We start from the raw sequence: 15,414 nt of genomic DNA on the forward strand, positions 1-15,414 counted from the left end.
CACGCGAAGACGCGACGACACTCAAAGATACGGTTTTTGAAAACCAGTTCTCTTCCTTTGTCGAAGAATGGTTGGACACGATCAAACCGGTACTGGGCGAACTGGTCAGAGAACGAATTCTTCCAGCATCCTGGTGGACCAGTCGTGGACCGGTCGTTGGCGAGCAAAAAGGAGAAAAAGAGATAGGCGATATTCGAAACTGGACATTACGCGAGATGACCAACCGGTCCGGCAGATGTTGGTCCAGCTGCAGTAGCCCGATTATCGAGTTTTTTAGAGAAAGAATACTATAGTTGGGAGGGTTGAATCTTGTGGATTCTTTGTGTTAGAATCAGTTAGATTATTTTTATGCGTCTTATACTACAAGTTAGATATTAGAATTTTTATTATTTAATTTGTGGAAAAGAATGGAATATTGAATGAGAAAGATTGTTGATCTTTCATGTTTTTACATTTTACAATTTACAATTACAAATTATTATACTAACTTTTTAAAAATTATATTACTTCATGAACAAAACATTTTTATAATTTGATATTTAATCATTAGACAATTATTGGAATATATGCTGCAACAATAGGCAATAGAAAATTGCTTTTTAATTTCAAGAAAAATAATTAAACAGTAAAAAATTACTGATATAAAAGGTTGAAAATGAATATTTCTTGTTTCCAAAAATCTTTATTGAATTTTTCTTCTTTGGTATAGTTGTTCCAATTTCGTTTGATATTGTGTTATTTTTATTGATTAATATTTGCCAAAACGTTATCGAAAATTCATATTTCGTAAAATATTAGAAAGCAAACTGAACCAAGTGCGGTTAATTTGTGCAAATTGTGCGCGTATAACGAATATTACAAAAATATGTGGAAATAGCGTATCGATAATATAAAAGGTGTTGAAATGAAACCAAAAGATTGTTGCACAAATAATTAGCTGCGCGTATGATCGGAAATAAATATTAATTTTTAATCAAATAATTTCTGTACAATGATACGGGTTTAACGCGTACGCCGCAAAATTTCGCATTTATTCGCAGCCACGAAATATTTTACCTTCCACTGAGGAGAACGACACGCTCATTAATGCTATTGAGTTTGTTTGAATGAACGAGATATTCGCGCTTCATAAAATTATTAAAACCGTCCCATCAATTAAAGCATTAATTTCCCTTTCGTTGACACAGCCACTTTTAATTATTTCCACTTTCATTCAATTGCCTCCCGCATCAAATTATCGAAAATAACAGCTCAGCGAATAATTTACATTCTTACCTTCAATTTTCCGATAGATTCACGCGGTATTAATATTCCGCTATATATTAATATCTACATAAAACAATTATTTAATAACAGTAATTATTTTATTAATAACGGGCGGATTTAATTCTCTCTTCTTTTTCACCGATTATTGTAATCTTGGCCGTGAAATTTGATTTCCACATTAATGAAATTATTTTTGGATAATTGATTCTTTATCGGCGAATATAATAATATACCAATTTTAACTGATGGGCATTGAACATTGACAAAAATACTGTTTCGAATATACTGTACTCTAACAGGTCAAATATAATAAATGTTTGCCAGATTTTTATGACAAAAATTGTGCTAACCAACGGAGTCCACATTTCATATTTCACAAGTTACTGGAAAATGGAATTACATAATTTCGCAACTTTTTTTTCACATCTATTTTACGATAAAAATTAAAATTTCCAAAGTACCAAAATTTTTAAGTTAATAACATACGACAAAATAAAAATTATTTCAAAAGTACAATATATTTCAGTATAGAAAGGTCTTAAGTTGAAACCCAGAAAACTGTAGCGATATTCAAAGTTGGAAATTAACATTGAATCGTAGTCGAACGTCGGCACAAAGCGAATTGCGCGCAGTGGTTTACAGAAATGTGGCGAATAGTCTGCGCATGAATAAAGTATGGCCGCGTGTCGCGGTGTCGTTTAAACTCGGCGGAAGTTGTTTAAAACCGTGGGTCCGCTGATTAGCGCGAAAAGGTCGGGCAGCAAAGGGCCGCTTAGTAAACAATTAGTCGGCCAGGTAGCCGGGCAATAGGCGGCATGCTAATAGGGCCGCGATAAAGAATGAAACTTGCCATGGGAGAGGGGAGGGGAGAAGTATAATCCGGCGGAATGAACTCGGTAAATAAATAATTAAATAATTAGCGGGCCGCATGCCGGAATTGTCGACGACTCCGCGCGTTTTCTCGGTTTCTCGCCGCTTAAGAGTCGCCGCCGTTGAAGAAAAGGGGAGAAAAACGAACTGGCGGCTGCGAGGGTGGCGGCCGCGAAACTTTTGACCGGTCGGCTATCCCTCCTGCGAACCGTGAGCCGAGACACTGTTTTTTCGACGTCTTCGTGGCGTGAATTTCTCGCGAAGGGTTAAAAATACCGAGCTCCTCCACCGCCGTGACTCTCAACCCTTCATTTTCCAGGGGAGAGAATGCGAATCTTTCGTTTCGAGACGAATTGATTTTTGCTAATAGTCTTTTTGAGTTGCCTTTTTTCACGAGATGAGACGAGATGATGGAAAAATGATTATGTGAATCGATCTATGGATATTTTGATATTTGTTTTTCTGTTCTTTGGTTCGATTAGTGTTGCCTTTGAATGAGTTAAAGTAATGATTGAATGTTTTTTGAATGGTTCTAAGAGAGAATGAGAACGATGTACGGTTTTTGTGTAGTTTCTTGTAAGAATTCTTCGAATTTTGATCATGGTCCATTTGATATCCAATTGTTTGATATGGCAAATTCTAATATTGCAATTTGTAATATTAAGATTTCTTTATTTTCGTTTCTTGAAATTTATTTTCTTTTTGGAATTGTAAATTTATTAAATATATTATTAGATTACGATATAACATCTCCAATTACATTAATTTTCTCGATCAAATCAAAAGTTCAACGACATCTCTACTACATTTTTAGATTACACAATTGTATCTCTTTTGCATTCCACATTCTAAAAATATATGTATCGTTTCATTCTTTCTCCTATCTTCATCTTATCGCATCAATGAGATACAAGAGATCTTCAAATAATGAATTCTATATTGTGAATCGAAGGTATCATCATAAGTCGAAGAAAGTATATTGTGAAACGGAGAGAAATTTTGAGAACCACCTGCAGTTAGTCGGCGAAGTGGCAGAGTGTCGGAGCAGCGCGAGGAGAGCATTATAAACTCTTCTTGGCCGTGTTTCTGCCGTTTCTACTTTACCGCTTTCTACCCTGCCGTGCGAGAAACTAAAATGAAAAAGAAGTGGCTGTATGTGTGGGTGATATACACGTGCCAGCGGCGTTTTATCGCGCGGTTTATGTTGCACACTCGCCACCCCCTAAAGCCGACATTTGCCTGCAGCGGCAGGAGTAAGAATGCTAATTGGAAAGCCGGGGCCATTTCTTTCTTTCGTCTTGCCTAGGGAAAGATATTTCCTTCTGCCGCCCTTTTTACACCGGAAATTTATAGCGTGCGCCTTTTCAAATCCTGCCAGAGATGAATTTCGATGCTTCCAACTGTAAACTCCTTCGCCGTGTTTAGAATTTTAATTGGGACCGTTTTTTAACTTTAGATTATGCAAAATGGATTACTTTTTGCAATGTTTGCGTTGTCGAATTTCTAGCTTTTTCGCACTCTCTTTTTATTTGTGTTTCGATTGAAATTTTTAGCATGCTTGTTTTTGTTCCCTGACCATGCTCAAAATTTTGTGTTGGTAATTTTGTTTGTTAGTTAGTTTAGAGTTTGATTTCTTATTGAATATTTTATAGTAATTGATGTTTAATAATTCTTTTCATGATTTTGAAGTATTTTTTGTAAAATCGAATAGATTCGAAACATGTTATTATTTTTATATATTTTCATTCTTAATTGTTACTTGAATTATTTATTGTTTAATAAATTTTCAATGTGAACGTGCTTCTTCCAAAAATTCATCCTCAGTGAATCAATTCTTCTTATCTTTATCTAAAATAACAAGATTTTGATACGATTAATAGATCAATTGAAAATTTTGATATCGAATATTGATATTTCGATTAAAAAATTTGTATTGTTCTCTACTATCGCTCTGTAGTTTCTTTTTTTGTTTGAGCTGCGAATAAATTCCAATTTGTTCAACGAATGTCTTCAAAAATTTATTCTCCAAAGTGTCGATTTTATTGCGAAAAACTTGAGAAAATTTAATGGAGAAGGCCGCAATGTGGTAATTTCGAGATGGCTCTGTTCCACGAAAGAAACTTTGTCAGGGATTGTACCAGAGCCAGTTTATGAAACGGAAAAAGTTCTGACCGTCAAAAGAACTTTGAACTTTGGACGACCCTGGATATAGGGGACGGGGGAAAGGAGGAGTATGCGATGCACATGGGAGCTTAAAGGGTTTATTATAGGTGGTGTCGGAAGTTAAGGTTGCAGCACAGGGGCGTGGCAATGCTGAAAGTAGCACAACCACATTTATGTAATGGCGTTGCGTCAAATAAAATTTTTCTCTTTTCAATAAATATCATCATGAATTTTGCGAAAGGTTTTACACGTTGTTGTTTCTTATTGTTTCGAAATAAAAATTTCAAGTTTTTCCTCAAATTCTTCTGTATATCTTATAATTCGAATCGCGTTTTGTAATTTAGAATAATTTTATTTCGTCGTTCATCATTTGTTCCAATGATTGGTTCGATGTAAAAAATCGTTTGTTAAGATTTTCCCTTAATTTTTATTCGAGGATAGATTTATTTTTCGTAACTTTTCTTTATTTCTTTATGAAAACTGCAACGGTACGTTGTAACACGTGTCTCTTTCAATCTTTTTGAATTTTATCATTTTCCAGTTTTATCCACAATTTAAAAGCTTTTGCTTCCTCTTCTATTTACTCGCATTCTCTATTTTTTCTTTTTTTAAATTTTGTACGAGGTTTTATGCTGACGAGACATGAAATGTATTATTTTCTTTCTATTACAATTGAATTTCTTTTTTTTTTAAAGAAAATACTTTCGGAAGATAAAATATTTTTCCTATTAAAATGGAAGACAAATTTTTTTCTTTTTTCATATTCTTAGCTCGATGAAATATTTTCAAAAGCAGATAATATCATGATAAAGAATGTCCAAGGGAACACGAATTATCTTATTTTCTCGTTACTATAATTTCTGTATCTTTTAAAGAAAATTTTCTCTCCACTATCGAAACTAAATAAACGTTTAATCGTCCCTCTCTTAACGTTTATCTCTCTTTACGGATCTATCTTCTTGACTTGACAAAATTTTTTCAAGAGTATAATATCGACAAAGAATGCTTCTCATCCCGTGTTAGGGTAGGACGTGTCTGGCCAGGTCGCCGTGGATAATTTTCGGAAGGGTTGGGCCGCAGAAAACGCTTGAAGTGGCTCCCACTTTTGCGCGGGTTTATGCTTTCCGGTTCCTCCGTCGCTATTATCCGGCCTCCTCTGTTCTCCGCTCGCGTTGTGCCTGAAACAATAAAACACGTTCATGAATGAAACCCTTCTCTGCACCCTCCCTCGCCCCTTCTGACACCCGCCTACAATTCCACACCCTCGCCGGCCTTCAGGAGTAGACTACCACCCTCTTTTAACGCGCTTTATCATCCTCCTTCCATTCATTCGTAGCTTCAGGTAATAAACTTGGGGTACGCTGAGGGAAGAACGGCGGAAGATCTTCGCTCGGTCACTTCGCCACGCGTACAAGCGTACCAGGAAGAGTTGCTTCCTCGTTTATTTTTAAAAACGGAAGGGTGGATATATCGTTATAATTACCGTGGGGAGTTCCTGTTTCGAAGGTCAGCCGTGATTTTCAAGGGCGAGCCCGTGAAACGGTTCGAAGGGTAAAGGGAGAAGGCGTTAATTCAGAGATTTGCATTTGTGTGATTTCGAAGTAGTCGAAGAATGTGGAGGTGAATTTTTCGTTTCGATCATTCTATATCTTTAAGATGAGTGATCTTTTTTAAATTTCCTTCAGTGAGTTTTACAAAAATTATATTTTATCGAATAAATAATTTGATCAATTATAGAAGAAATAAAAGTAATTTTTAAAAACAATCTTGAAAATTTATTTGAAGAAGATATAGGGGAAAAATCAAATATCATTTTGATGGTTCAATTTTATAATATAATGTTAGCTACGTAGATGACCGGTATAACGCAGTTATTTGCTAGTTGCTTACGTGTAGTTATAGCATGTTGTTTTGTTGTTATTTTGCCAAGCATTTTCCTATGTTTTCTTGTTCTACTTGCCGCTTCCTATAATAAACTCCTAGATGTAACGCAAACGGGAGCGTGAAGAAGTCTCTTGCTTGATTTTTTATACACATGAACGCCCGATCAAAGCTTACATAATCTGTTATTTATAACGAAGGCTGGCTACCTAGGATAAATAGAATGCCTGATCTAAAGGTCACTTTAGATCTTCTCCTTTCTCCTGTACACCATGGAACCGTGAGACGCTATCTAGCTTGTTTGGAGTATCTTTTTATTCTCTTGTGATAACATCGAATTAAAAATAGAAAATTTTCAAAGAAACATTCAATCGTGAAATTATTGCAGAGTATTTGCTTGTGTTTAATTAATATGAAAAGTCATCCAGAAATTTGTTTGTAATGAAGACATGAAAATGATATGTAGCAAGTATAAACTCAACCTTACAGCAATCAGATTTTCGATTTATTATCATCAAATTGCGGAACGATGTTTAAATTTTAATTCGATCAAATTGAACAAAGAAGAAACATTCAAGAAAAAGGAAGAGAAGAAGGAGAAAGATTATCCTTCTCGATTTAAATTAAAATCGTATAAAAAGGAATGGTATCTCGGAGGAAACGAACGTAAATGCATTTAATTGTTAAGTCAGTCTCGAGACGAGACGAGAGAGACCGAGTGAAATGGATCGGAGAAAGATAGAGAGTACATGCAGACAGATAGAAGAGACAGACTGAGAAGGCTCCTCATTCGTAGCACAGAGCTAGAGATCGCAGTGGGCATCCATTGGCCGGAACTATGGGGTGGGTTGGCAGCGCTATGGGCTACTATCGGCTCCTTGGGGATGTTTCCACCCCTATTTCTACCAACTACCCCCCTTACAGTGTACACCGAATACACTGGTATAGTTATACAGACTCGTATATGCCGGGCTGTTGGGGTATTGATCGTCGTTGGCTCCAGAACACCACGTTCTACCTACTTCTCCTTCACCTGCAATAGCACGTCCTTACACATCCTTGCCGCTCCTTCTATGACCGGAGGTGCATCCCCCTTGGTCCACGTCCGATTTCTATCTCGTTGCTGGTCACGGAGTTCGGACTGAACTCGGTATCAGGATTCGTTGAGGGATGATGCTGGTATATTCTCGTTATCACGAAATACTCTTTCGTCAAAGTGAAGTAAAAGTGGATCATTCGTTCGAAATGTATCTCTGGAGGAATTTTTTTTTCGTTTGTGTCGAGAAATAAAAAGATTTGGATAGTTAGAAGTAGACGCTTTTTCAGTCTTAATGGCATAAATTTTTATAGTATATTAATAATTTATAATATATTTTTTATAATTGTACTTTTTACATAGATATTTAACAAAAGAAACTCGTTCAATTTGTTATCTTCCTTATTAAGATGAGGAATTTAAAATATATTGTAAATTGTGATAGAAATATATCACATGAAATTTTAAAAATAATTTACCACAGAAAAAAATCTTTAATTGGTTTGTCAAAGTAGACAAATATTTAAAAAAGAAACTTATTATCCTAGGATTCAACGTATCACATTTTATAAATTAGATATTTACTTAATTGCGATTTCAAATTTTATATATATCTGTAACAAAAGATTCATTAAATTCTCGTAGACTTATCTGCGGTGAATACCTGTGGAATACAGAAAAACTGGAAAGAGACGGAGTCACGAAGCGGAAAGAGAGAACCCTATGGAGAAACGGAGGGCGCGAAAACCTCTGGTAATCGAAGACTCTTATCTTTATTGCTGAAATTCCACGTATCTTTGGGAGCGAAAGGACCGATGGAAATGAGGACATTCCGTTCCCCGGCCGGATTGGGTTTCGACGATTAAGGATCCTTCTTCTAATCCTTCCAACCTGACATTGTATTCCGCTACCACTATTCCTCCACTTTTCCTCTCTCACTCTGCCCCGTCCACGATCTTTCTTCATCCGTTCGTGCACATGGGAAAGTTGCTTACATTCGCAAATAAATTCAAATATGTGGTCGACACTGACGAGTTGCGAAACTATTTCGAGCTGTTCTTCGCTTATCCAAATGTAACTGAAGTTAATGTTTTTGTTAAATTATAGACATATTATTAACGTATATAAACTTGGAACTGCTATTGGAATTATAATCGACACCGCTATTTTAGAGTTTGAAAACGATTAATATTTATTTTTCTTTTCTATTCTGCAATTTCGAACGAATATATATATGAAATTTTATTATTGCTGGAAATATAATATTGATTTTTTGACACTTTCAATATTCTTCTTCGTTTGAATTATTATCTTTCGTGTATTTTTATTTAGAGATCAATTTGAATCGAATTTATTACGTATGATTAACGAAGGAAAATTCAAAAGCACGTTAATCATAAAAATTTTTAACGAATAAATACATGATAAATAGTCAGATAATTATAAATGAAATGCATGTGAAGTTTTAAAAATTAAGTATATTTTTTCAAATTTTAAATTTACTTATAAATTGGCTGATAATTTATACATATAATTATGATTAATATACGTATAAATTTATTAACGTATTAAATTTTTCGTTAAAAGCAATTTAATCATTGTCAAAAAGTCATAAAAATATTACATACATCCATTAAATATTACATCCAAACAATAGATCTATTTGAAAGAAGCTTTTATTGTAAATAGCTTAAGCAAAATTACGACATTTCGTATGGTATAAACGAAGCAAAGGGAAAAGAAAAAACGGAGAAACAGTACAACAACTAAAACGAACGCGAAGCTTTTAACGTAACATTCGAGAAAAGTTTCCGATACGGTACTGTTTACATTGAGCAGAGCGTATCGCGATTCGGTCGTCGGATCAGCGGCAGACCTTTTTCTACTTATTCGATTTTCGAGCCAAGCGATCGATCAGCACGACGAGACAATGCACATGAGATTTTATCGCCGTAGGTGATTTCAACGATGCCCGTATTTCCACGAGAGATTTTCTCAGAAAGGAAAATCCACTTTGCGATAAGTGTATGAAAAGTAATCAAAGGGAAGAGAGTTCGTTTCTAGTAATCGAGATACGAGACTTTACGAGATGAGTTAAATGGTAAAAGCTCGTTAACCTGTTGAAGGAGGAATTATTATTTTTTCCTTTTCGACAGAATTTTTATTTAATATTATATTTATGAATATTAAATTTGAAATTGAACAGATTCCAAATATATACTTGTATAATCGTTGCGCAATAATCTTATCTAATTGTTTCTTTATAAATATATTTTTGCTATTATTAGAACTTTTATTTGAGAGATAAAAGATACGAAGAATTTTAAACATTTTAATATATCTTAAAAAAAAAATGAACTAATCAAGGAAAGTATATAGTTAGTTAAATTAAGATATAATATTTGAATTAAATTATACACATACATTAGTGTATAAAAATTAAAAAAACTAAATAACACTTTCAATCCTCTAAGTAGTTAAGAAATAACTTATTAATTTACAATTATTAAAATTAAGAGAAAGAAGTTAATTACTTTTCCACTTTTTTAAATGATCAAGCGCTTTCTTTTCAACTTTGCTACCTTTTTAAATACTTAGCGCGTTTCCAATTCCTCTTTTAGCCGATTACATTTGATTCCAGACTCGTTTACGGAAAGTGCATTTCTTATCCTTAAGAGGGAAAGAAATTTACGAAGTGGTGATAATGCTTTTCCTTTGGGTGGAGGGGATAAGTCAGAATGGTGGATGCAGAGGGTGGGGCGAATGGTATGGGGAACCACGTTTTCCAGAGAGGGTAAGACGGGGCTAGCGGTGGTGGCGGTGATGGTGGTGGTAGTCTAACATTTGCAGGGGAATATGAAAGGGGTTTTGCAAGGAAAGGCGGGGTAACAAGATGGCCGCGACCACCGACGTAGGGGAAGTAAGACATTTATCTATAAACAAAACTGTGCTAGCTTTTGCTTCCACTACGCTGGAAAAGTAACTAACAAACATCGCTTAAGGGTTTATATCATCTTTCTTAATAATGTTGAAGTATATTTCGCGAGTTATATTAATTTAATTCGTTAATTGTATCACTACTTGTATACTGTAAAATGAAATTTTATTATTTCAAGTTAATGGGTTAATCACGTGTCATTAGAATTAAGAATTTTTAAGAAGATAAATAAAATTATTTTCTTGATATTTTTTAATAATTCTGTAAATTTTAGAAATATTATTTGAGACGTATCAATTGGTTAAAATATACTGAGTAATTATTTAAGATGTATATTTCAAGAAGAATGATAAAAATAATTTTTAAACAATCTTCTTAAAAATTTCAAACTATCTAATATTAAAACAAATATATATCATTATTTTAATTATTTGCAAGTCAATTTTGAAATATCCTATAGACATATAGGGCGCATCCCAGTTGTAAGTAACTCTGTGGTCAACCCGACACACGCTTCTGAATTAACTCCGGGGTCTATTCTATTAATTAATCTCATTACTTTAATATCTCTACGGATCTGTGCTTTGAAATTTATATCTTTTCCCTCCTAAATATCGAAAAATATCAAACAATTTATGATTAATCAGAAATGGAATTCCAGTCTATTGATTATAGTATATTTGCCAAAAATATAAATATATATATTATTATGTAAGAAATCATGAAGCAGTCTCTCAAATATTTGACCAAGTTTCCTTCAATTATTATCAATATATTAACCATTATATCAAATTGTACTTAATACTACCTGTTTGGAATCCTTTATTATGGAGTGAAGAATAATATTAACATAAAAACTATAATAATTTTGCTACTTTTAATACATTATTTATAATATTGTAAAGAAACTCCATATATCACAACCTCTTTGATATTTCATAAAGTTGTTTCTCATTATATTTTCAAATCTTTTTTGATTTTATTATCTGCAGATAGATTATCATTCGAAATATCATTTATAACCAATAATTTATTTCTACTAAGATAGATATAGATATTGATATAGAAATATATTAATCAATAAATTAATCATCTGCCTTTTTCGCCAGATAAGTAAAGCAGTCCCATTAACACTTCTCTATAAAAATAAAAAATACGGGATAAATAACCACAGCCATGACTCTTCCACGATGATCACGATGAGTACTCTCGCAGCACCGGTATCGCGACGGCATTCAATTTGCGTCGGTGCGAAGATTACGCGGCTCATTAGGCGATTACCGAGGCGACGAAAAGTCTGCTTAGAAGGTAACGAAAAGGAATCGGTCGGTCTCTCGCCTTCTTTTTTTTTCACCTTCGAAGCGAGCGATCGCAAAAGAGGCGGCTGGTCGGCACCACCGATCGATCGATCCAGTAGTAAAGTGCCACCCGGTACTCGGGCGGAAAATAGCGTTCGGTGGATGTTGACTACCACCGCTCCTACCCCTTCGACAACTCGAACGAGAATGCCCGTTGGTTGGATGTATATAGCTTTACAGGAAGTCACTCTGTACCTTCGTTGAATGACCAGTACACACGCTTTACGTACTGCTACAACCGTTCGCGAGCCATAAGTATATAACCCGATGTCGCTGTGTCTTTTGCGTGTACCCGTTGTCCCTGTGTATCCGAGGTCTGTGCTCGCGAGAGTACGCGTGTATGTCTGTGTACGTGTGTGTATGCGTATGATACGGACGTACGTAGGTACGGATGGACGGGCAGGCTGGACAGAGAGGGTGGTAGCTGCCCGGACAGAGAAATGAGAATAGTGTCGGTCTACGAGCTGAGTGGAGTTGGTGAGCAAATTGCTCAAAGTAATTAATCGCTTTTGCCGGGTTGGCTTGCCACGCTGCCGGCTGAAGCTCATCCAAGGGGTGGCACCAGGTACCCTAGGAAAAGCTATCGAGGGACTCGGCTAAAATGGCTGACTTAACGAGCCTGCTGTCTAGGTACACCTACAAAATTTTCGAATTACGATTATAGGGGGCCCAAGGTGTTTGTCGGCTGACACCCTCGAACGCTTCGCTTCCGGGATGCGGAAGAGTTCTTGTCGGCTATCTTTTCTTGTAAAATCGAGACGTTACTTTGTTTCAGTTCGATGGAACTTTTTCTTTGAACGATAAGAATATTTTTTACGAAATTATTTCGACAATTCAAGAGTTATCTTTTGCATCCTCCTAAAATTAAGAGAAGGTCTCGATATTAATTTGTTTCTCTTTAATTTTCTTTTTAATTCAGAAATGTTTCAAGATGAGATTATTTTAATAATTTTTAATATAGATATACGTTGGTTTACGCTGATATATCGAATATGTTATTTGTTATGTATTTATTTTAAGAGCATCGCGCTATTGCGAATGTTACGCGCAAATATTGAATCGTTATAATGTAAAATTGGTCGAACGTTATTACAAATTCACCGGAAAAGCGATTACACGCGACTGTGGAAATAAATTATGCGGCACGATTATTAAATCTATATACCGCGGGCGCACTGTACCGTACTTATAAACCATGTACTCGACAGAATACCATATTAAAATATTTCGCTTTCAAATGGTACTTCCGATCCGTACATTTTACACACTACTGTAGTTCGGTAATTGTTCGTTTTAATAAACTTCTGGATCATTGATTATTCTCTTTCGAAAATTTGTTACAAGAGAATTACATTAGTCCAGCTCTTCCATCCTTGAATAATGTTTCGAGCGTGCCTCAAAGATTTTTCGCCGATTAAATTCATTTTCATTTTCGTATCCCTCATAAGATCAAGTCAAAAATTCCCTCGAAGCAAAAGTTCCACGAGTGGACGATAGTTTTCAACAAGCAGATGTCGACACTCTTCGGAGGGAACATTCCATAAAACTATGCGCGTTCTCTGAATTACCATATCTCACGAGATTGTTTCTCGTGAGAGATTTTCGACGTTATATATGTGTATATTGCACCAGAAACTCAAAGAAATTGCAACTAGCGGCGCTTGCGCTCCGTTGCAACGAGAGAGAACTAGTGGAAAGGGAATGAAAGGCTTGAAAGAGAGGAGTGTAGTGGTACGGCGCGAACGGAGTATAAGACAGGTTGTTTGGATGGGGGAGAGGAGGGGAGGGGAGCGACGAGAAGGAGAATAGCTCGAACGAAGATACGAATTCCTCGTGCGAGAAGAGGGGAGGACAAAACCGTCTCGAAGGAAGAGGACAAGGACGGGTTTTTAAAACAGAAGCGTTGATGAAAGATGGATGGACAAACGTCTGTCGAACAAAGACGTGGCGCAGTCAGTGCGGAAAGATACGAATGGGGATAATAAGAGACAGACAAATTTGAAGGAGGAGCGCAAAAGAAGAGGACTGGGGAGGACAAGGACGAATTATTGGGGAGGGAAGATAGTGGAAAGCATGAACGGGAGAAAACAAAAGACGAAGGAGGAAGAGATAAAGTGATAGGGTGAGGCGGGGATGCAAGAAGGACAGGGGAGCGTTTAACGAGGACGATGCTGTTCTCGAGAGCAAGTGGTAGCAAAAGAGGAAGACGCTTTGGTGGAAGGGAGAAGGGTGGAGAGGATAAGACGCAGACAGATAGTCGAGACTAAAGGGTGAGGGTGGTCGATGAAAGGAAGACGCAAAATAGGTGCACGAGGGGGTGAGCGGGTTGAAATGGGACGCGAATAGCCAGGCTTAACGCGAGGACGAAGGGTAGGGAGACGGCGGAGAGGGGATGAGCACGATGTTTACGGCGAAAACGAGGAAAAGAGGGCCGAAAAGCTCCCCACCACTGGTGGAAAATCTCGGCCGTTCAGAAGGCAACCGTCAGGAGTCGACGCCGCGAGCTTTTACGGCCGCCTCGAAGAAGAAGAAGAAGAAGGAGACGAAGAAACGACTTTCCACCCCCAGAAGGCGACCGCCTCGGGTCACCACCACCACCACCACCCTGCCTAGAGCCTAGAAAAGGGGTGGGTGCCTTCATCCGCGGAACTGGGCGCGACTAACCTCTATTGATCGTAAGAAGACTTGCACACCTACGATCCTCACACTTTCATGCAGCGGTCTATACCGGGTGGCCCGTGTCCAAATAATTCGTTAATATTTTAAGACGTTAACGATTGTACACTTTATCACAAGTGTATCATGCATCCAATCAATACGTTTATCCTTTTATTAGTTTTATTACTTTTTTTACATTGCTTCATTAGATCATTGAATTTTATAGATACATCATCTTGTACGACATATCAATTTTCCAATCATAAAATTGAATTTCGAACTTTTTTTTAATTAAATTACACGTCCATTTCCTTTCAATCAACCACATTTCTCTTCGTCAAATTCTAAATTTTCTATATTATCGTTACTGCAAAGTCACCCGTTAGGTTCCGGATTCAGCCCGGCGGGGTTTTGCAGGCTCGTGGCTTCGTAAGAAGCGCAGCTTCGGCCGCGACATAAGAACATCGTTGGTGGTGGTGGTGGTGGTGGTGGTGATACAAAGGGGTTTCGTCGGAGGTTGCCAGAGGGGGTGCAAGGAGGGGGCGAGACGGGAAACTAAGTTGTATTGATCCTAGGCTCCAGGGGTGGAAAACCAGGCAGGGTTAGTACGTGTTCTTAATCGCCAAGTGACCACCCTCGCGCTTTCTCTCTCTCTCTCTCTCTCTTTCTCTCTCCGTTCCACTCTCTTCCATCGTGGCTCCGTCTCCTCTTCCTGTTTCTCCACCTTCCAACTCCCCCACTCCCCCCTGGAGCAGCACTAACATCCGACCAGCTAAAGGGGTCTCGGTTCTCACCCTCGAGAACCGTACCGTCCAACCACCTTCCGAAATCGCCGACGCCATTCGGCCGAGGCATTGTTTCAGGATTAGGTAAGGAACTGCGGCATTGTTCCCTCTTGTGTGATGCATCGTTGCCGACGATGAAAAATCATCCTCTTATCGGATCGTTCCGCCTTTCCGCATCTTTGTTCTCGGCTTCCTTAAATACGGAAATTGTTTAAGCGATTTGGGGTAACCGTGGAGGATTCTTTCTTCTCTTTTCTCTTTATCAACTCTTATCTTCGTTGTTATTAAATTGATTTCAATCTGTTCTTGTATTCGTTAAATCGTATTTATTTATTTATTTAGATTATTGTTTCCTTTAATCCGACAAATAATATTTTGGGTTAAAATAAAACCGGCATTCCCTTAACGTCTTTATCAACACAGGATCCGTTCACAACCTTTCGACAATTATCGTCTGTT

General features: G+C 36.9%; 1 long non-coding RNA gene across 1 annotated transcript; it reads right to left on the minus strand.

Annotated features, from left to right (window-relative positions):
* Positions 1 to 663: 663 nt before the first annotated feature.
* On the minus strand, positions 664 to 6,606 carry LOC113218770. The gene is made up of 2 exons (XR_003304669.1): positions 6,190 to 6,606; positions 664 to 5,477 (listed from the first exon to the last, which is right to left on the minus strand). It is a non-coding gene; the product is annotated as an uncharacterized LOC113218770 (long non-coding RNA).
* Between the last annotated feature and the right edge of the window lie 8,808 nt (positions 6,607 to 15,414).

Source organism: Apis mellifera, linkage group LG5 (assembly GCF_003254395.2).
Source record: "Apis mellifera strain DH4 linkage group LG5, Amel_HAv3.1, whole genome shotgun sequence".
Lineage (NCBI taxonomy): Eukaryota > Metazoa > Arthropoda > Insecta > Hymenoptera > Apidae > Apis > Apis mellifera.